At 40.8% G+C, this 23,064-nt stretch overlaps 1 protein-coding gene across 1 annotated transcript in view; it reads left to right on the top strand.

Moving 5' to 3' along the window:
• LOC115336566 (tubulin polymerization-promoting protein family member 2-like) overlaps window positions 1-23,064 on the top strand; it is a 90,028-nt gene that overhangs the window by 25,563 nt on the left and 41,401 nt on the right. The window contains exons 5-6 of the mRNA XM_030003801.1: window positions 3,453-3,685; window positions 16,807-16,909. The gene's annotated coding sequence lies outside the window, so the exon portion shown is untranslated. The remainder of the gene's footprint in view (window positions 1-3,452; window positions 3,686-16,806; window positions 16,910-23,064) is intronic.

Raw genomic sequence — 23,064 nt, forward strand, 5'->3', positions numbered from 1 at the left:
CAATACAGTTTGGTGACCCTCAAGAATCAAGGCCTGTCACACACTGAAAATATAATGCAGATTTGTGTGATGCTGAAGACAGGAAGGACATTTTGCAGAAATAGTTGTAAGAACTGTGATCTGAGGAAAAATGCAAAATTAACTTTATCTGTAGGAGAGCAGAACAAAACAAAGAGCTATAGCTACCAGGTAGCAGATTTAATTAGATTGATAGAGATAGGACCATTTTGGAGCAGGTGATCAGTTGCCAAGAATATTAGGGATAGGGACCTAAAAATGGCAAGAAAGACTACAGCTATTGTCGTCTCTGTTTCCAGTAATCCAAGCTATGGGCATTTGCTTAGTGGCATGAGATCTGACAAATGTTGGAGTGATACAGAGGACTGGTAGCAGACCTTGCCTGGAAAGCATTTTCATAGTTACAGCTGAATTCAAGACCCAGACACTTTCCAGAGAACGATCTAACGCAGGCTTCCCCACTGGAAGCAACTGCTTTGTAATCCCTGGCAGATAACCTGTCTGCAAACTCTGAACTTTTGTATATGCGTATGTGTATATACATATATATATATAGTACACACCTGAGTCCTGCCATGAGGACGAAGCTGGGCATGACAGCTTCAGGGATGGCAAAATGGAAGAGACAGTGCAGCAGCCAACAGAGCCATGTCTGTTGTAAGAGTCTCCAGCTCTCTCTCTATGCTTTTGTGCATAACGGGAAACAGAAGCCCTACAGGTTAGGGAGGGGCAAAGTCCAGTGAAGTTGTGCCCAAGGTTTCTAAGCAGGTGGGGATTTACCCAGCTGCCTGTTTTGAAGTCCACTACCAAATGTAAGAACAACCTGCTAAAAAACCTTCATATCTTTGGGAGGGGTGTTTTCTTGTTTGTTTTTGCAGCATGTAAATTTGTTATCAAAATTATTTATATTGCACAAAGCGTTCTTTCAACTGTGTTTTATTAATTCAGGAACAGCAATGATAAGATCTAGTTCTTTCCAAAGAATTTGGTATGCCACATCTCCCAAATGGGATCAGATTACAAAGACAGTTCAGCTCCCAGTTAGGCTCTTCAGTGAAGTGGTTAGATTTTTGACAGCACTCAGCATCCAGTGGGTCTGGTGTTCATTTTCAGGAATGGGAGCTGGTGAGCACATCTGAAAATGTAACCTTTTGTACTTAAATATTTGTGTGTCTTCTCCCAACCCCTTTTTCCATTAAGTTATGTGATATTTCTTCGTTGTTATTTTCAGAGTTTGTTTCCTTGCTTAATAAACCAAAACTAAATAGTCCTGCAAGAGTTCCACTGCATTTCTGTGCAGCGGGATTTTCATATTTTTGTGATTATTTTTTCATATTTTTGTGATTTTCATGATATTTAAAACCCAAGTGTTCATAAATATATGCACAAATGAAACCACAAATACCATGATGAGTTACACAGTAGTGATAACTCCAAGTACAAATACTAAATTTAAAATGTAAGTTGTTATTTGTATAGCAATTAACATGAATGCCTGATGAATCACAGTAAATCCACAAACACATGCTGAACTGGGATTTTTGCACATGTAAATCCATTTGCCTTAACGCCTTGTTCCTTGGATAAATATGACAGTTTTATGTGGCTTATATCTTTCCAAGAACTACAGATTACTTTCTTCCAATGGAAATCAGTATGGTGGCCTAACCCACCTTAAATATTTCTCTCTTCCAGATTATTCTTTAATTATGGTTTTATCTCTTGAAAGATCCTCCCATTTTCAGGTGTTGTGGAAGTTAGGTTAGGTTCTAATCCCTGATGGATACCTGTGAATACTTAAAGAAATATACATCATATAGACAGATGGGTATGCTGATGATGCCACATGAGTCCAAGACACCTCTAAAATCATTGTTGCCAGTGTCACATGCAAACTTTTTTCTTTCTAGGAAGACTTTACTTATCAAATTGTCTCTGTTACTGTCTTTCCCCACAACTCTGTCTTCACCCTGATAGCTCTGCTTCCAGTCTTTGTGGTGTACACCATGCCTTTGGCATTGTCCCTGTGCATCTATCCCAACTTCTCCCTATATGTTGATGCCATTTGTGAGCTTCTCGTTCCAGCACTTCTGAAAGACCTGCTTTCTCTGCTGTGCCAAAAAGGCACTGATCTCTGCATTAACTGTCCTCAGCAAGAAAAGCCAGCTTCAGTCATGATTTCTTTTGTTCCATTCTCTTTCCTCTCATCAGCTGTCTGACTTTTATCACACTTCCTTTGTCCTCCCTCTGTTTGTCAAGTCAACTTCTGTAGTTTCCATGTGTTCCTGGACAAGCAGCAATTCTTTTGCTTGCCACTGTAGCATGTCTGGCATGTACTGGAGTTCAGTGTATTAAGAAGTTTATTTTGATATAGGTAGTGATTAATAGTCACAACAATTCATGAACTGTTACTGGTCTATGTCAAATGTCTTAGGGGCCTGTATTTCATCCGTATGAATCACTACATAGGCAATAAACATGGGTAACATGCAAGTCAGAGTGAAGGCAAGCAACGAGCTGTGACTTCTGCTTTTCACTAAATTCTCTTTAAGTGTTACCTCATCTTCCCATGCCACCCTCACACCCTTAATCTGTTCACATACTCCTTGCCTTCTTGGTCTGACGCTGAGCTCAGTGGGTCAGGGACTCTTTATGCTGGTGCTTATTGCTACACCACTTAGCACAATGATCCGTATCTTGCCTCCTCCCAGAGTTCCTGAATGCGATGTTAATGCTTCACTATTTAGGAGGTAATAGCAACAAGGGTGGCCCAGGACAGAGAGGCACGGAGGCTTTAAGCTGATCTTATGTTGCCCAGAAGTGGTCTCTGATGTGATGAATGGAAAGGGGTGGGTGGGATGGGAGTCTTCAGTTCCCCCCACCTCAGCTCAGCTCTGCCCGTTTCGCGGCCGTTTCCAAGGGTTTCGTTCCTCAGGACAGGCTGTCTGGCCCCTTTCACAAACACTCAGATCAGTTTCAGCACATGAAAAAAGAAAAGGCCTGGTTGCATGGAGCTGGGGGAGAGGCAGCATTGCATAGCTTCAGCAGAAAGCTAACCTTTCCTTCCACTGCTCTTCTGCTCTTCCCCCTCCTCCCACTGAGCCCTGCAGAGAGAGATTAGCAATCAAACTGTAAATCCCCAAGTACAGAAAGTAGTAAACCTCCCATCCCCTCCCCAAGAGGACATGTATGCTGACAACAGCCTCATTCAATCTGACACCTGTTTCACTTTAAAACAGGCCCCTATAAATAGAGTGAATATAACCCTAGGTGGCATTGCAAAATATTATGGAAAATGCAGCTTACAACCCTGTGAAGAAGGGGGAGTAGAGAGAGTGGGGGTGGGCAAGACACTATCTACCATAAAAACCTGGCAGCTTCATGCAAGGGCTGTTGCTTTTAATTTAAATGCTCATTTCTTATTCTATTTTCAGATCCTCTCTGGGATTTTAGGAATGTTGAGACGTGCTGGTTATAAAGCCCAAAGTACAAAATGGTCACGGATGGCTGGAATGAGGCATGTTCTAATGGAAACAAATCACTTGTCAGTAAGCAGCCTTCAAACTTTTGAACAAAAGCTCAAAAGGGTCAGGGAAAAGACATGTTTGTTGACTTAAAATGGCTGGATGCAGGTCGTCCGAAAGGCATAAGCTTCAATATTGTTGAGGTAACTCTTCAGTTCTATGTAAAATTGGTGTTTAAAATGAGGTTAAGTACTTTGATGGCAACCACAAATGGAATGAGCAACTTATATTAAATAGAAAGCTTACACATGTATAAACTGAAGTGTGCATACTACTGAAATGTAAAGCGCATACACCACTGCAAAACAGCTGCAGAATGAAGCTCAGCTGTGGAAGCTACATTTAGGTGTATAGATAGTGAATGTTTGTGAGGAAGACTATATCTACTGAAATTTAGAAGGGTGACCAGTATTCCTGTAATGTAAAAGTAGATGTCTGTGATTAATTGGTATTTTAGTTAGTTAAAATAGTGTAGCTTAGCTTTATAGTGATTTGAGGATAAATCCAAATCCTGAGTCTGTTTATCCAACTTTCTGTAGGTTTCAACCCTAAATGAAATTCTGCAGTGCTATTGTTAAAATTTTTTATTTGCTTGCGAGACCCATAATGAGGTTCATGACCCCTGGACCAACTATAATGAGGGATCAGCCCTTCTTTTTCCTGTGTAATATTTTGTGTTGCTGTGTAAAATGAATAATGTTGCTCTATAATAACTTGTGTAAGGTGGATGAATTATAATCTTTGCAGAACTTCATGTTGAATCTCCTAATTCTATTGTAGCTTAGTTTCATAAGAAAACACGACTTATGCAGTCTTTCTTTGTCATCAGTCTGTCTGCCAGTCCCCCTCACAAGTAGCTTGTTCAGTCTTCAGCTGGATTTGAAGAGGGTTTACAGATAATTACGTTTTGACTAGATTTGTGAAAACTGCTTTCTCTCTAGAGGAAGAGAGGCAGAGGCAGTGCCTCTGTGGAGGGGAAGACAGGTAAAGCACAGGTATCAGCTAAGCGGTCAGCATGGGCGTCTTTAGCATAGCACACACAGTTTTCCACATACAAAACATGCATGCATCAGGGATACAGTGGGGACTGAGGAAACAGGTTTGGGCAGAGGTGACTGGGGAAAGAAAGCTGATGGGACAAAGACGTGACCTCCGTAAGTAACCAGGTTTCATTTCAGTGTTCACAGAATAATTTCTTTTTCATATGGAAAACAGCAGCAGAAGAAAAGGGAATGACTCTGTGTGGTAAAATGGTATGTGTGAGCTTCAAAGCGCAAGGCAGGCTTTTGGTGTTTCTGAGGTTTACTCCGCTAAGTAAACATTATCCTGCTTTAAAAGGGAAGAAACCAAGACACTTTCTTCACAGAGATTTGACTTGCTCAAAGGCACCAATGACTCAGCAGCAACCAGGTACAGCGTACAGACATGTTTAGGTAGCTTAGAATCATAGAATCATTTAGGTTGGAAAAGACCCTTAAGATCATCGAGTACAAGTATAAGCCTAACAATGCCAAGTCCACCACTAAACCATTTCCCTAACCACCACATCTACACATCTTTTAAATACCTCCAGGGATGGTGACTCAACCACTTCCCTGGGCAGCCTGTTCCAGTACTTGACAAACCTTTCAGTGAGGAAATTTTTCCTGATATCCAATCTAAACCTCCCCTGGTGCAACTTGAGGCTGTTTCCTCTTGTCCTTTCACTCATTACTTGGGAAAAGAGACTGACACCCACCTTGCTGCAACCTCCTTTCAGGTAGTTGTAGAGAGTGGTAAGATATCCCCTGAGCCTCCTTTTCTCCAGACTAAACAACCCCAGTTCCCTCAGCCGCTCCTCATAAGACTTGTTCTCTAGACCCTTCACCAGCTTCGTTGCCCTTCACTGGACACGCTCCAGCACCTCAAAGGAACCATCTTTCCTGTAGTGAGGGGCCCAAAACTGAACACAGTACTCAAGGTGCAGCCTCACCAGTGCTGAGTACAGGGGGACGATCACTTCCCTAGTCCCGCTGGCCAAGTGTGGCCAGCAGCTTGCACAGCTTCCTTCTGTGTAAACCTTCACCCACCGTGTGTCCTAGCCACCCCAAATATTCTCCATCCTCAAGGTGCTGGAGGTCATCAGTGCTCCCCACTCCTGCCTTTTGGGTTGCTCTTTGGGTACTTTAAGTCTGCATCTGCTAGTAGTGCAAGAGGAAAGCATTGCCTGTTCAAGCCCAGCAATTTCTTAACATCCACAAAGGTTGTTTTATGTGTTGCCATGACAAGGAAAACAGCTTCCAAATGCCACTGGTTGTTTTGCTTCTGCCGGAAATGAGGCGGTGTTTCTGAAGGAGGATTGTGAAGCAGCGAAGTAGCCTGCAGAGATCTCCAGGCAGTGCGGACAAGAGTGCTCCTGGTACCGGAGTTAGCCTGTTTGAAGTTAACTTGGGTTTGTCCATAGTATCCTGCCCTGCTCACCTGCCTTAGATTTGGCAGCTGGTAGTCATTGCTGTTTCATACTGCTCTTGTTTCCTGACCTGTCCATCACCTGAAGGACCCTGGGAGACTATGGGGAGGAGTAATCCTGGGAGGCACTCCATGTCTTCTCTTCAGATGCCACACTGCCTGGCTGGAAGCTTACTGGCGGTTTGGGCTTGTCAGCGTTGTTGAGGATGGGTTTGCAAACACCTTGTATTTGCATTGGGAATGGCATTGCCTTTACAGTACTGAGCACGGCTTCAGTCCTGCTGCACCATTGAAGCGCTGTGTTGAGGCCAGGTGCTCTATCGTAGACTAATCTGGGTGCTGGAGTAGAGGAGGGCATGGAGGGAGTAAGAATTGCTCCCAGTACCATGATTAGTTTGTATATAGGAGTGCAGCAGCACTGGGAAAGTGCTAAAGGCAGGGGGTGGGGCAGGGCAGGCATACTACTGCAAATTGCTGCTGCATCTTCAGTAAGACAAGCTAATTTCTCTCTGCCCAAATGAGCATCAGATGGGAAAAAACACTTTTAGAAAACTTAAGCCTTGATAGTACATTTATTTCTGGGACAGAATTATGCCTGCTGCTCATGTGACTTGAATGTAACAGGCTTGCGTGCACACACAGAGTTTTTGATTTTTATCACATGGCTGCCAAAAATAACATTGAAACATCTAAGTTAAGCATGCCCTTATAACACAATGGCACTTCATTACTGTTCAGGGCAGCTCAAGTTTCCTTCTGAGCATATCACCAGCAGGCAATAATGGAGGAGTACAGAGGTCAAGTAAAAGGAACAGTGCAACCTCATGGCATTTTATCCTAAATGTCAGGCACGGCCAGTGTCCCTTGGTGAGTTCCCCAGTGTATGGATTTAGCATCTTCAGTAATTGTCTCTCACAGTGTTGAATTTAACGTAAATACGGTAGTATAAATTGGCTGCTTCTGGAGTTTTTTCCAAATTACAGCAGTTGGTCTTATGAATAATTTCTCTCTAATCAGCTGAGTCTCTCTTTCCTCTGTAACTCTTCTTCTAATCTTATTTTCATAACTTGCTACTTCTCTGACTTTCAATTAACACTTCATCTTCGTTCTTTACTTAGACACAGTAGGTGTAGCCTTTTGAAATTCTTCCCTAATGTGATTTTAGTGCTGTCACTTCAGTTAGGGGCATGGTAATGACTAACCTCTGCTCCTGTAGCTCTGTTGCTATGTTGCATAATGACTTTTCAGAAGTTCTGGATTAATGCAGGTCAGTTGGTAATTTGGGCCCACATGGCAATATGATGCCTGGAAAAAATCCATTTGTAATCTGAAAGATTTTATGGAACTGTTGGATAACTTGAGGAACATTAGCTAGAATTCTGTAGAGTGAGGATGGGTAAAAAAAACTGATAAGTATCACTTAAAAAAAAAAAGAACTTTATTTCTTAAGTACTCTTCTCACAATACAACATCCTAGTAGCTCCAGGTAACAGTAGATGTTGCAAACAAACACTTCTGCTCTGGAGTCCTGTTTCTGGAGTCCTTTCACTTACCAACGCTCATCCTGCGTGTTGGCACAGCACACCCTCTGCTCCGAGTTTCCTTGCTAAACGTGCCAGGTGTGGTGCTGCCGTAGAAAATCTTGCTGTGCCGTTTCCTCCATTCTGGCCTGTTCTAGCCTGTATGCCATCCGGCAGCTGTCAACAGGTAAACAAAGTAAGCAGAAAGAGTAAATCCCATGGTCTTATTAGCAAGTAGTTTCTTAGGAAGTTGATGGAGGAAAACACAGCAGCTAATATCTATAAATTGTGAGTGTTCTTTCTGTCTAGAATATAAGTTTTTTTCCACCCTGATGACAAGATTATTATTTTTTGTTTTAGTTCATTATATAATGAGAATTAAAGATGAGATCGTGATAGCAAGACCACAGCAGTTATCAAGGAGTGTCCTGGAGCACTGAGTAGCTGGCATGGTAGAGAGGGTTGTTATGAAATTGTTTTTAAAAATAATTCTGGAATCCTGCCCCTCTTTCTGCTTATTTTAAGGTTCATATGCAATGTGTTGAATGTCTATGTCCTGAATTATGCTGCTAGTGTATCCTCCCAGCTGGTCTGTCCAGTAACTGTTGACTAGTACGATCATGTTTCCGTGTTAAAACTTTAAAAATAATTTAATGATAGCTATGTTTAGTGACATCATTTTAGCACCCATATGACTTAACTCTCCCTTGCACTTTGCCTGAGACCGTACAACAGCTGCGTTGTACCCATATACGTTCCATCACACAGACAAATTTTTAGAAAGAGGGAATTATACTGTCACAGATCACTGCATCTTCCTCAGCTGTATAGGCTCTAGTTTCACTAGAGATGCTTGAGCTTTCTTTAGTCTTCATAAGTCTTTGGAAAAAAAAGTTAAGTTTCCTAAAGCAAAGGCTGCAATGTTTCCTTTTAATAGCATTATTCCTTTCAGGGTGAAAAACATGAATTTGGAGTCAGAAGATTTCTTCTTAAAATCGTGTATTGCCTTTATTATCGCTTAAGTGATACAGGGCAATATTAATAGGTTTATTCTATTAATGAAGAATAGTGTTATTGAAATAATAGTTTAAAGATATTGATCTTCCCATTAGAAATCTTTTGCACAAAGAACTTCTATTGTTTAGGGACAATTATTTCTGGAAAACCTCCTATCACCTGTCTTCCCTACCTAGCTGCTCTGCTATTTTCATGCAGCTGTGATTGGGTATCAGTTTGCATGTTAGCAGTTCTGTTTATAGTAAGATAAAATGCACCATAGTTACTGGCCAAAGTTTACTCTTAGCTACATTGCTGACAATTCAGGGTAAGTTGGCTAGTATCATTGACAGATGCAGAGCTGTGAACAGAATTTGTTTGCCTTTTTTATTGATCAGGGATTTCTTTTTCTTCATTTAAGAATACATTCTTTTCATTCCCATATGTACTGAAATAGTGTTTCTCATGGCCAACATCAGAATATTTTTCCATCAAGTAAGAAAAGCTCTTGCTGCAAATAATGGCGTAATCTCCTGATGTGGGTGGAAGGGCAATCTGCAAAAAATGAATATTAAGCGTGATGTCTCATGTGTGTCTCTAACTATCATGTAATAAAAAGCCCCCCTGCTATGCCTTATGTTTGTATTTCACAGGACAGCTAGTTTAGAGGATCCTGTCAAAAGTTTTACACTATCTTTACCATGGGAGAGATGGGGGAACTATTTTGCCCCACTCCAGCTCCAGTTCAGGTACAAAGCTGTCATATTTTAGTCTTCAAGTCTGTGTAGCAAAGATGTCTGAGCAAAGACCACTCAGGGCCATGCATGGATTTAACCATCCCTGGTGTCTCTCCTTTGGAAGTCCAGGTTGCAGACTCATCCTGTAGGTAAACCTGGCTGTGCTGTCAGTTTCACCCTGGAGAGGGTGATTTTCTTAATCTAATTTACATGACAGGCATACGTCAAAATCTGTCCTGAGGTCTCCAGTGGCAGGTGACAAAGCTGGGGTATGAACAAAGAGAAGAGGTGATAACACAACCTGTGTAATCAGTTATCACATCCTCAGAGCTGTGGTCTTCGTCCTCCGAGGGAGGAGCAGCCACTGGGCTGCTAGGAGGGCTGTGTGGTCTGCCACAGCTGGCTGCTGGCTACTGGTCCCATCTGGTTATAAAATTCATTCTGGTTAATAATAAATTCAGTTAAAAACTAGCTAAATAAAACAGCCTGACGTGGCTTGTCAGACACAGTATTGTGTCAGGAAGCCAAAAGATGCTTTTGCTCCCAGTTTTCTCAGTCTTGTTTTGTAACAGTAGGCAGATTGCCCCCACCCCCACTCAAAACAAATCTAATGTCAGTCCTGCTTGTTAGACATACATTCGGAAGAGGCTGGATTTCAGGATGTGCTTGTGTGGTGTCCAGAGAGGCCTTGGCCGAGACAGGAACCTCTAACGCTGTATGAGCATCTGTGCTAGATATCACTGTTACAGCACAAAATGAACCAGAGTGTCCTTGGGTGACGAGTCCCTAGCTTTCTCTCTAACCTGCAGTAGGTTTGGGAGGCAGCTCAGTAAAAACAGTTTTCGTAGAAGAAATCAGATCTCCAGGGAAGAGAGAATGAAATGAGAGGGACAAGAAGACTGACACTTTTGCCTGAGTTAAGAGGATAAAACTCAGTAAGAGATTTGGGGTGTGGAGTAGAGCCTGCTTTGAGCCATGCAAAGGCATGATGGTTGCAGCTGACATAACAGGAGACGGCAAATCAGCAAAGTGGCTCAGGTAAGGGTCCAGATTTTTTGCCTGTCCTCTATGGCCATGGCAGGTCAAAGCACAGTTTTCCAGGCTGAGCTTGCAGAGCTGAGGGATTGTCATCCACGGGGCCTTTGCACTCTGCCCAAGTTGTGACCGACCATGAATGCAGAAGTGATTTCCCCTCCTGCTGGAACTGAACGCTCCCTGCCTTGATCCCAAGCCCCATGGGAGAAAATTGGAAAGCAGATAATGAATCAGTTTCACTTCTTCTTTACTCAGTTCTAACTGTGAAGTAATTCAGCTGAAACTGGAGTTGGAAGATTGCAAAGCTGGTGTTAGTGAGTAGAAAATGAAGCCAATACGTTTTTCAGTCTAAGCAAGAAGAAAAGCTGGGCAACTTCATGAGGGCATTTGCTCAATATCTTGTAAAAATTTAAAGAAGCGTCAAGAGAAGACTGCAGAATATGTTTTAATAATGTTAACACTTTATTTTATTTCCTAGCTACCTTGTTCTGTTCTTGGCCCTCCACTAAAAGTAAAACATTGGGAACTGACAGAGTCCGGAAAGCAGCCATGAAAATCATTAGTGGAACGCTTGTCATTTGGTTTGCGAGGAAAGTGCTTGTGGCTGACTGGTAGAAAGTGCTGTGAAAGGGCCAGTTAGCATTATGGATGGAAGTGAAATAGAGATTAACAAGATTAAGATTATTTAATTGCCAGACAATACAAAAGCCAAGATATGTCATATAGCAGAAGGTACAGTGCAGAGGTGAAGATTTTGTTGCATTTATTAATCTTTTCTCTAATGCAATCACCTAAGTACATACCATGAAATGTAAAGGCAATGCTTCCAAAAGGGCAGAAAAAAGAGTATTTCTAATGCACTGCATAATGATGATATAGGGCATCACAGTTAGCATAAAGGACTTAAATAAAAAACCCAGACGAGACATGTGTCCAAACAAACTGAAGTAGACACTTGAGTTCCATAAAGCAAATGGGCACTGCAGGCATTTACCTTTGTTTGTGAATTTTGGCTCCCTGAGGGCTGATCCTAAATGGGTGATTTCGCTTAAGTTAACCTGATTTGCCTGTGCAACTGTAGCTACCTTGCCAGCTGGCTGAGCTGCAATACTAGGTAGGGAATGCTCAGAGCAGTAACTCTTAAAAATGTGGCAGTGCGTGTAAAAATGAAGGGACAGAGCCTCCATAGCTATGCTATCCAAGCAAGCATTGTTTCATAGTTTTAGCTGATCACCTGCTGACCTCCTCCTTCATATTTGAAGACAGGTCACTTCATGAAATAGGGTACTAGGGATTGTGCACGTATCCAAAAGCAAGATGGGTCTATTGCAGATTGGTTTTGCTGTTTCAGAAAGCATGGTCACATACGCAGTCTTGAAAGAAGGTGGGAGCGAAGCCAACGTAGAATTAACCACACTGAATAACTTGCACATTTTCAATGAAGTCTTTCATGTATTCTCTGCTTTTCAAAAGTGAACAAGGGCCAAAACCAGCCACATCACTTGGACTTGCTGTAATGAACTCCTGCTTCTCTGCAGTCTGAATCTAAGCCACTATCCTACACATACCACATCATAAGAAACCACTAACCCTAACCATGAGACCAGCACATTCATGTCTCTACAATATGTTCGTTACACTCATATTAATAAATGAATATAATATTACAATGGCTGTGCCATTAAACAACACCTGTTCAATACAATGGAAACAAGGCACTCCATGATTAAATATATTATCTTCTTGACAAAGAATGGCACAACTGTTTGGCTAGAGCTGTGAAGCAAATGGTGTATTTACATATGAAAAGGAATTTGTGTACATTTGATGAATGAGAGAATAATTGCTATATATGGCAAGGAAAAGGGATGTAAAATATTTCATATACTCATTACTGCTATTGCAAGTAAGGGGAAAAGGCCTTGATATAGCTGTGAAGGTACCTTTCTTGACCACTGCAGCTAGGCAAGCATATACAGGCTGCTGGCAGCATTGCAAGAATAAGTTTTAATACTAGAAATCTTAGCTGGAAAGGTCTGTTACAATGTGTTCATCATGCCCTGGGAGCACATGCAAAATGGATGTTTTGTCCACTTGAGTTTCAAGGGTCTCAAATGTGGGTCGTCCACCATTGCACCTGGATGTCTGATCCAGATTTTAATAAATTCCTGGCAGTGATCATTTTTTCCTTTTTATTCAGTGAACATTTTTCTTTTCTCTTGGTTTCATTCACATTAGTCTCACCATACCTTTCTAAACCACTCACAATTACAGGTCTTGGCCCTAGCTGGGCAATCCCGGCCCAAACTTCTGCGGAAGTAGGGGAAGAAAAGTTAAAGGGGGTGAAGCACACCAAGGTGGGCTCTATACCTTCAGCAACAAGTTCCAGAATAGAAAAGAAGATGGGATCAGAGGGTTATGGACAAGATACTATGTAAAGGCAAGGGAACGTGATAGTTTTCTACTTCAGTCAGCTTTGCTACACACACTTGCATGCACACACACAAACCATGAAGGAGAGCCTTTCCGTTGCAAATTTCCCCTGAAATTGCTGCCCTCGGCAGTTATCTGGAGCTGAAAACTAGACCCAACAGTAGAGATAGTGTCCTTCCTGCAACCCAAATCTTACTGCCCCAGTAGGTGGAGGAAGATGGCAGCTTTGGTGCGATACAGTCACAGAAAGGGTGAGAAATAGCAGGTGAAGAGAAGGATCCTGGATGGATCGGAAAGCACAGTAGGTTCTTGATTTAGGAATATCCATGTTTAGAGGTGTTGATCTGATTTGCAGAAATGCTAAACCCTCACAGCAGAAACTGACGGCAGTGAGAACCGTATTCAGCAAATACAGAGTGCTATCAAGTACTGAGAACTGTAGTTGGCATCTCAAACTGGCCCCCCAAATTAGCTTAGAGTGTGGACAAATTTTACTTTATTCTTGCTGAAGCACGGCTTCTTGTGCATCTAAAAATGGTGATAATGATATCTCACTTTCAGTAAATGTATTCAGGTTTATTTAAAGAAAAAAAAACCAAACAGAAACCAATGGGAATATATTACGATATAAAAGCCAGATAAAAGCCCAAGAAAAAGAAAATTCTCTTTTTCTTGTAGGGTTTGAAAGGCATGCAGGAAATGCCACCTGAGATCCCATGCTGAATGAGTAGGATAAACATAAGTATCGAGTAACTGCCCATTCACTGGAATAAGGCAAGGTTCCAGTAGAAGAATGTCTGACCAGGTTTTACATTATGTACCCGCCTGTGGGTATGAGACATGTAACTGGACGTGGCCACAGGAACTGAGCTTGGGGAGCATGGTGGGGGCTCAAGTAAGAGGCAGTGGAAAATCTTAGTCCTGCTGCTTAATTTGCTCACGTTCAAGGGCTTCATTTTGTGAGTCTTACTATCCTTTTCACAGTTTTCTTCTCCAGTGCAGATCATGAGTATGGAAAACAACGACAGCGCTTTCTGAGAGACAGCTGGCGTGGCTGATTCCTCAGAGCACATGACCACAAACCAGACCTCATACTGTCAGCCTACGTAAATCTTAGCTATGGCTTGCTTAGATTAGTGACCCATCAAAATGTGGTGGTGTATAGTGACCATTTCTTCTAGAAACACTTTTCCTATCTTGTAGCTGATTTTTGCATCTGGTGTACTGCACGCTGCATAAGTAACAAGCTCCTCCTTGTTCATAAGCATACCCAAGAAACAGTGATTGCCTGGTGAAGATTTTTAGGCTAGCAAGCAGGGATCTCTGTAATGAGATCTTGCACAACATTTGTTCACTCTTAGAAGATCAGAACATTCCTTGCCAAACCCTCAACCTTTAAGTGGAAATAGGACACATTGCCCTTCCAAGAAGACATGGATAGGATGGTACAACTCTTCTGACATAGACAAGGAGGCCTAAAAGAAACAGGTCCTCTCATCTGAGAAGACAAGTAACCGCAGTTTTCCTCTTCTTACTGACTCTTGTCAGTAGGTTTGTGCATTTGTGTTTTGGAACATAATGCATAGCAACCATGTGTGGGCAAGCAAGATGATCTACAACTACTAGTGCTTTCGTACCTGGTGAATAGGACTAGAGCTCATAAAAATGTTATTTGATCTGTTTCCAATTATTCCCGACTTTATTTAGTAACAAAGTATGATTTATCAAAGCAACAATGATAACTATCATATTTACAAACACAGCATTTTATCAAAACTAGAAACTGTAGATATGCCAAACCAACGTCCTAAATATGGGGAGAGAAGAGGAAAGATTATTTCCCTTCCCCCTTTTAAACACTAACTGGAATAAAAGGAGAAATGACTGCACTGAATTTTTTTTTATATGATTTTTTTTTTTTTTGGTGTTTCATTTCTTTCCCTATTTAACTTTTCAAGGATATTGACATTTGATAAAGCTGGTAGCAGCACAAAAGAGAAAGGCAGATATTCTTCCTTCTTTAGATTATTTCCAAATTCTGATCATCACACAACTTGTTGCATCAAATGACCATAAGAAAAAAGAGGGAAAAAGAAAGAAATTTCTGAAACTAAAAATTTTGAAAAAAAAAAAAAAGCAGAAAAAAAGTAAGTCTTCAAATTGTCAAGTGATAAATTGGCCAATTGGATTTTTTAAAAGTGCCTCAGATCAGTTCTTGAACAATCGAGATGTGTGTATGGTCATTGATTATGGAATGTTGCATTGTGTTGAGATTAGTATCAGACTCAGTATAATATGTATACTAAAGTCCCACTCTCATTTGTGAGTGTTTGTCACCATCAAGAATAAGCATAGCTGTAAAGAAGGAAATATTCAGTAATAGGTTTAACTTTAAATCAGAGCCACTGACAGAAAAAGTGACCAGGATAATACATTTCTCCTGCAAATGTTATTCTTCTTTTCTGTTCTGAGATAAATGAACTTTGTGGACCTGATGAAAATATGTGGCCTTACTCCATTAAAAAGAGTTCAGGTATTTTGTTTAACAATAGAGGGCGATGTGTTTATTTCCTTAGATCGATGTAGAGATGAAATGTCACAAAGTAAGCAAACTCTTGCTATGTTCTGGCATCTTTGGCCAGTTTTGCCTTGAGCAGCACACAGTAATTAGTAGATGATGAGGTAACTCTGTTAGTAAACAAATGAACAGAAAGGATGTTAATGCTAGGATGAGCCAAGGAGGGCAGCTAGAGGGCAGAAAAGGCACTTTTCTCCCACTTCTTGTTAGGCCAGTCAAAACTGAAATCCCAAGATTTACATGGTGTAATATCAGATATGCTCAATGCATAGGAAAAAAGCGTGGTCATAGCACAGTAAGACAGCAGATGTTATGACAGACAGCCTTCAGCTGAGGTTGTCAGAAATTTATGTGGCATCAAAGCATCCCCATCTCACCAGATGTCCTACTCCATGAGCCAGATAGGCACCTACAAGCTGGCTCCCTGGCTGGCTTTTTCTCTGAGGCCCCAAGCAAAAGAGAAAGCTGATTAGCTTGAGATCCAAGCAGACTGCAGTACTAAGCACCACTGATAAATTAAACTCATTTACATTCTGCTCATAAAGATTCTTCCTTGAAAAGAAAAAGTTTCAGATGTGTTGTCTACTCCAGATGTATTACATACTCTCCCCTCTGCCCCAGTTTAGGTTTTTAATTGAAAAAGAGGTACGTAGCTGGAAAAAGCTAGAGCTGGACTTTGAACTACAGTGCATAATGCTGCTTTCTCAAGTAATAAAGACTGGGCACACCAAATTTGGAGCAGAAACGCACAGGGAGTTTCCACCCCTTACAAAACTTACCCAGCAACAGCCCACTTACTAGGCTGGCACAATGGAGCAGAGAGCATGACTGCTCTAGAGTGGCATACACATGTCCATCATTTGTAGAAAGTGATGTGTCTTATGTGACATTGTCACGTACTGTATTTTTCAGTCTTTCTCCCCCATCAGTTTTTTACTTCAAAAGGCAGAAGACTGTTGACTTCATCTTTTGCACTGGGCAGATGTTCTTTCTTATCCTCTCCTGTGTTTCTCAAGATTATTTAAATTAGATTTTAGTGATTTTAACAGACATGAGAGATGTCATATTGAAAACCCTGACAACAAAGTCCTGTGTTAGTTTCATTTACGCAGATGATGACACAACAGTGTTGTACACAGCCTGCAGCCAGCAGATCTTGGTCATATTCTGAACAGGTCAAGGGCAGGTTCTATGCATGTGAAACTAATTCGGGGTTTTTGTCTATTTCCTTTTGAGCTCTCTTGTAAAGCTGCTAATGATGGCACCATTTGTATTATCCTGATATCATAAGCATGTCTTGGTAGGTCATATATTGTACTCTGTCTAGCAATCATAATGCCAGTTGCTAATGACCTAAGATAGCCTAGTGCACTAGCGAGTCCCTTTAAAAGTCTGTGTTAATTAGAGTAATTAGATAATTTCCCCAAAAGTAGCCACAAATAAAATCATAAATACATAAAAATTTCTATAGCCCCACATGTACTTATGCACAGATATGTACTTTTGTATTCATACAGTTCCTAGTGATGCGGTGATTCTTCCAGTGGACACAGCAGTGGGATAATTGCATAGAGATTAATTTTCAGTTCCAGTAAGTGAGAATGCCTCTCTCCACGTATGGTAAGTAAACAGCTTTGCAAGATTTTTATCCATGTTTTTTAAAAATCATCTCTTAGGTTTTACAACATAGGAATTAAAAATCTTGAGTATTTTAATGTCAGTTTAAAAAGGGCTAGGAAAGCTGCAAATAGTGTGTGCAGTAAATCTGTGCCATGGCAGAAACAATCAGAAGAGTAAAGAGTAATGATTAAACATTTAATCAGAAGCATTATACTTTGTTGTGTTCTCATTGTAGCTGCAGGAAAAGATGCTGTAACAGATCTTTAAATAGAAAACCTGAGGCTAAATTCTACTTCATCCATCAAAAGCAGCTGCTAGGAGATGACCTAATTTTAGTGGCTTATCAATTCCTTAGTGCTTGTTGGTTGATGTAACTTTGATCCTCTGATGCTAGATGACTTTTGTGCTGAATATAGCTAGAATTTAATGTGAATCTTTTGGATGGCTGCCCAGCCAAGCTGCATAATCCAAACAAAGAGAGCGAGCAGTACATGATTCAAGCTACTCACGTGTACAATAATACAAATATATGTATCCTGATTCCTTTGGGCAATCAGCTCCATGTCACCAAGCACATATTTCAAATACAATGTCCTTGTGGGTTTTTTTGGTGTGTTTTTCTTTTTCCAAACAATGCTTTGCTTTTCATTGGAAAAACAACACAAGATGCAGTGAGACTCAGCTGTTGCCAAGAAATAATGATAGAGTCAATAATTGCAGGACGTTTTTAATGAATGTTTTCCAAGCAAATCATTGCCATTTCAAAGGCTGTTATTTCTATTTATGTAGAGATTAGCCTACACGTTATCAAGGAGAGAAAATGGTTCTATGTTTTTTTATCATTAGTTTTTGTGGCATTTTTAAGGGATGGGGGTTTTTTTAATACTAGAAAATGTCTTTGTCTATCTTACTCTTTATCTGGACTGTAACTTGTTTTCCTTTTCCTTTCTCTCTTTCTCTTTTTGGCTCTTCACTAAAACCATCTGTGACACACATGCAAGTTGCTGGGTGTGTGAGCAATGCTTCACACATATTTACTTGCCCTACTTGGCATTATTTGCTAGTCATTAAAGATTATGCAGGAGTTTTTCATGTCCCTTTTTTTTTTATTCTCTTAGCAAGCTAAGGTAAGAATAAGAGAGTGGTCAGGCTGTTGTACAGCTTCTTTTTTTTTTTTTTTTCCTTCCTGGGAGAGCCTGTGTCTAGGGTTTAGACTGGGGAGGATTTAGACTGGGAGGATTAGACTGGAAGGATTTCTGGGTTTTCTTCCTGGCACTGACAATCATGCATTGTGTGAGCTTGGGCCAGTCACTTAGGGCCTGTTTTTCACACTCCAGTTGAAATAAATGGGAACTGCGTGTGCTCAGCACCTCTGCAAACCAGGTCATTTATCTCTCCTCCTTTCATTTATGCACTGATAAATATAACAATCTTCACCTTTGTGTATGCAGGCTGGGTAGAAGGATACAAATATGGGCAGTTAAACATGTAAATCCCTCATTTTGATGCACAACCGTCCATTTCATACAACCAGGGATTTCTATATTTGTGAGCCTTGGGTTCTTTTTGGAAAAATGGGCCATAAATAACAAAATCTATACAGACTTGTCAGGGAGGCACAGCTGAAATCAATATGTTTGCATAGCTTCATTTCTATAGTTTCACTTCTGTTAAAAATACTATTAGCTATAATAATAATTTTAGCCTACTTTATTACTGGATTAAACCATGTTGTCAACATGGAGATGCCTTGGGCTTTACATGCTAATTGTAGGTTATTACAAGACTCAACGTTAGCTGCTTGACACACTTTTGGATTTTTAGGTGGGCTTAATTATCCTTTTGTGGTACGTGTATTTTTTCAGTGACAGTAAGCGTGTCCGAAGTGGCTATCCTGCAACTCAAGATTGCCCCAGTGAAATGCCTACACTGAAGCATTTCACTATGCCCTATGGACATATAGAAAGGGCCAGATGTGGTACAAAAAGCAGGAGAAAGAAAACGTTTGTAATAAGCAGTCAGATTGACATCTATTTTTACTCTGCCTACCTCTGCTCAAAAAAAGCCCCAGTAATAAGAACAAATTTCTTCAATAGAAATGAGGGTGATCATTTAAATGCTACTGGTTTTGATATAAAAATGTCAGTGGCTCATGGCTCGTGGCTCCTGTGTCCTGCTCGTGTAGGAGCTTGCTGGAAGTCAGAAGCACTGAGGGTCTTTCTTGCAGTCACAAGATATTGTCCACCGGCTTCATTGCTGTTCTGCTGCTTTAAAATGATCAAGTTTTGGTGAACATCCCAGTTAAAAAGAAAAAAAATACTTTTCAGTAGTTTTGTTGTGGAAAAATTTAAATGCTTATGTTTTGCCCACAGTCTCACAAAAAGACCAGAGCATAGCAAGGACATCCTACCTGGGGCTTCAAATCTGGATCCTGCTTCCTGGGACAATTGGTCCTGTCTACGCCCCCTTCTTTGCCACTATGCCTAAAACTCCACAATGTCCCCTTTCTCATGGGACAGACAAGCCCATCACACAACTGAAACGCAGAGGGATGTCCATACATCCTAGAGGAAGCTTTTATCCCCAAGACCTTGTGCTTTCACATGTCTCTAGTGCATGCATCAGTCATGGGCTGGGGAAGTGCTTGGCTTTTCCTTGCATGAGGTACACACCTCTAGTGATGGCATGGGAAGATTCTCACCATGTGTACAACCCTTGGCTGAGTTTCAGGCTACAGGAATTGCCCCGGCCAGAAGATCGGTCACTCCAGTGGCAGAACAAAGAGCTGAACCCACAGCTCTTGTGCTTTTGCCCCAGCCTTCCTGGTGTGCCAGTCAGCTTCCTAAATTGAACCTGATAATTACAGTGTTGTGTCTAACCATGAGCTTACCAAGAGTTTTCAGTGAAACTGGACCAGCTTAAACATTTATGACCCAATTTTGTTCCCACTGGATTGGACAGATTATTATCTTCAATGGAAATAATCTTAGATGTTCTATAAGTGTCAGAGAACAAACAAACAGCTGCTGCCTCTAGAAAGGAGCGATGTATTTTGAGAATGGGGCTGGCAGCCAGGCATTTCAGACTCCTCATGCTGGCCCTGGGCAGATCCTGTATTCTTGCTGCCTCACAGTCCCTGTGCAGCACAGACAGAATTGTTTTGCCTTCGTTCGATGTGGGTGTGTGTGAAGATTAAATAAATCACCTGAAAATTATGAGCATTAAAGTTATTATTATTTCGTACAATCATCAGGAGCCTCTTGCTTCTAGTCAGTCCCCTGCTTCTGATGTTTCAGTTGAAAATTCATGCTGGTGGGATGGTTTTTGCTGCGTTTATGGCTCTGCACTTCGTTGAGGATTTTGTGATCCTTATTACCAAAGAAGAAAGCTCCTACCTTCCGTGATATTCAAAGATTAATTTCATACTTCATGATAGTGAGTCAAGATTGCAAAATGCCAGGCTTTACTACTTTCAAGATTGTGTTAAGTGGTTAGGGCTAACAGCGAAAGTGCCCTGCTTGCAGCGTGAGCTGCTAAGCAGCATCATCAACTGGCCCAGTTGCCTGGTTTACAAAGGAAGCCAGCTGAGGCAAGGATGGGCTGGGAACCCAGATGCATCTCATTGACCTGGATGTGACAGCTGTACTCTTCTACCTGTACTTAACCCACATTCTGGATCTCTCTGGATGTGGGTTAACCTAGTTGTTGAATATCCTTGTGTGTTTTTTGCCCCACTTGCTATGTTTGTGAATGCAATGTAAATGAGGCTACAGTGCTGTAAAGTATGATATCACCTGCGTGAAAACAGGCTTTAAAATCCAGCAATGCATAACATAGTTACAAGAGCAGATGCCATCAAACATGTGAAATGACCCTGAAATGTTTTTGGAGGCCTACTTTTTCTTCCAGCATCCTTGAACTTTTACTTTTCAGCAGTGTGAAAACCAGTTTAGACATGGATTACTTGTTATAGAGACATTAGCACTGAGTGTTGCTAAATGATCACAAAAAAGCAGCTAGCAATTTGAAAGCACTCAAGTTCTGAAATATTTATTTAATGGAACCAATATACTAACTAATATTTGCTACAGGTCAAGTGAAAAAATGTGGATACAAAATCAAACATAATAAAACACATACCAAATTCTACCCTGCTTTCTGATTTTTATGCTTATTTGCGCATTATCCATGAAGTGCCGTGTATAAAAGCTCATCTTCATAAACACTTGTGCTTTGCGCCAAATTACGTGCCACTGCAGTTACTCTGGATTGACAGTGCTAAAACTGAAAACTGAATTTTCCCTGTCCAAAATACTACTATTTGTTCCTGCAGTCAGACATTTGTGCATGGAAGAACAGCACAAAATACATGTTTTGCCTTTCAACAAGTGAACAGAGACTTTTGGGTATTTTTTTTGGCACTTTCTGAGGAAAAGATCTCATGTATGTGTAATTAAAGTACCAAACATTGATCACAAGCACACAGTCCCTTTGCTAGTAGTCCATAAAGATCCTCCTGTCTAACTAGACTTTTGGAAAATACTTTGAGTAAAAAAAGCATTCGTTAGTCAAGAAAGAGACTCCAAAAAATACCTTATCTTGACATGCGTCAACATGTAAGACCCATGGTGCTGGAAATACAGTGTTGGTGGTTATCTTACTTCATTGAAACTTTAGAAGCAAAGTAGTTCATGGCTTTTGCTGTAAACAGTATAACAGCCACCATCAGCACTGTTTTGGGGCAAAAGCCTGGAAGCCCGTGGTCCTTCTTGGGGCAGTAGGGTAAAATCAATGAAGGGCAACTGTAACCAGCAAGTGCCAACAGAGCTCTGGAGGTACCTGAGCAAGGCTGCGAGACCTCTGGGCAGGCACATCAAAGTTTTGCCTCAGTACATTAGTGGAGACAGCTCTGTATGACTTTTCCATGGTCACATGCGATAACCATGGGTGAGCAGGGAATGAACCCAGGTCATGCACATCCTTGGCAAGGACATCAGGTAATGCACCGTCTTTCTTACCTTAGATCAGAAACATCAGAAAGATGTTAAAACATCAGAAAGATGTTTTAACTCACAAAAGAAACTGGCACTGAAGAATCAGTGAGTCTGCTACAACCAGTGTGAATCAGACAACTGTGAATTTCTTTGCTGTTTTGGTGATTTGTTGTGTAACAAAAATAATAAAAATTAACAGTGCTGCAATTATGAGGGTTGTAACAGAGTTAGTTACCAAGTCTAGGTTTTCAAAAGCAATTTCATTAGTTTATTTTATGTTTTTATTTTCTTACAGCTTGAAAAAAATCAGGAAATAAAACTTGTGTTATTTGAGAATACCCACTGTCTTTTTTGGAAGGAAGACCCAGGCTGTGCTACATTGCCGTTAATGGAAATGAGAGTTAAGAGCCTAGTCCTTTTGCAGCAGGGGAGATTAGAGCATATTGTGAATATGATTTCAGTATATGTACTAAGTTCCCCAAGGGTATCTCATCAACAGCAACTTCAAAAGTTACTTTTATGCCACTTCCACTCAGCTGACAAGAACACTTGACATTTTGAGAAGGTTTAGAATAGAAAACATTAGCAGTTCGTGTTGATCATGTAACTCATTGGCAAAAACACTACTGTTTAAATATCATGTTCAGTCATCGCTGGATTGCAATCTAATGAGCGTAAAAGATGAGTACTTCTCAAAAGAGACTTGTTTTGTAACTTTTACGGTTACAAACTTGCAAAATGAAAAAAAATGGACATTTACTTCCCCCCAAATATGATTTTCATGGACAGTGTCCTTTTGTGCGTTGGAAGGGCACTCCAAACAGCTGTAAATAAATAGTCGTGATTCTGTACTTTCTGCTTGGTGAAATCTCAATAGGAAATTTTCATTGTTATGAACAGGATAAGTAATCTTGCTCATGTCATAGTTACCAAGTATGTTCTAGCTTGTCTTTGAACACGTCCAGCCTTATGGATGTATTTAGCCATTATCAAGGAGTAGCGTTCCAGGTAATCCTGAAGTAAAAGGAAATGTAATGTCCTCTTTCCTCCAACTGAAATAATCACTGCTTGACTTCTCCTCTAATTGAACCGACCAGCTTTTAGAATTCACTTTGGCATGGATCAAGGAGTGGGATTGCTGATGTCTTTAACTTGCTTGTT

The sequence above is a fragment of the Aquila chrysaetos genome, chromosome Z (assembly GCF_900496995.4).
Source record: "Aquila chrysaetos chrysaetos chromosome Z, bAquChr1.4, whole genome shotgun sequence".
NCBI classification, from domain to species: Eukaryota; Metazoa; Chordata; class Aves; order Accipitriformes; family Accipitridae; genus Aquila; species Aquila chrysaetos.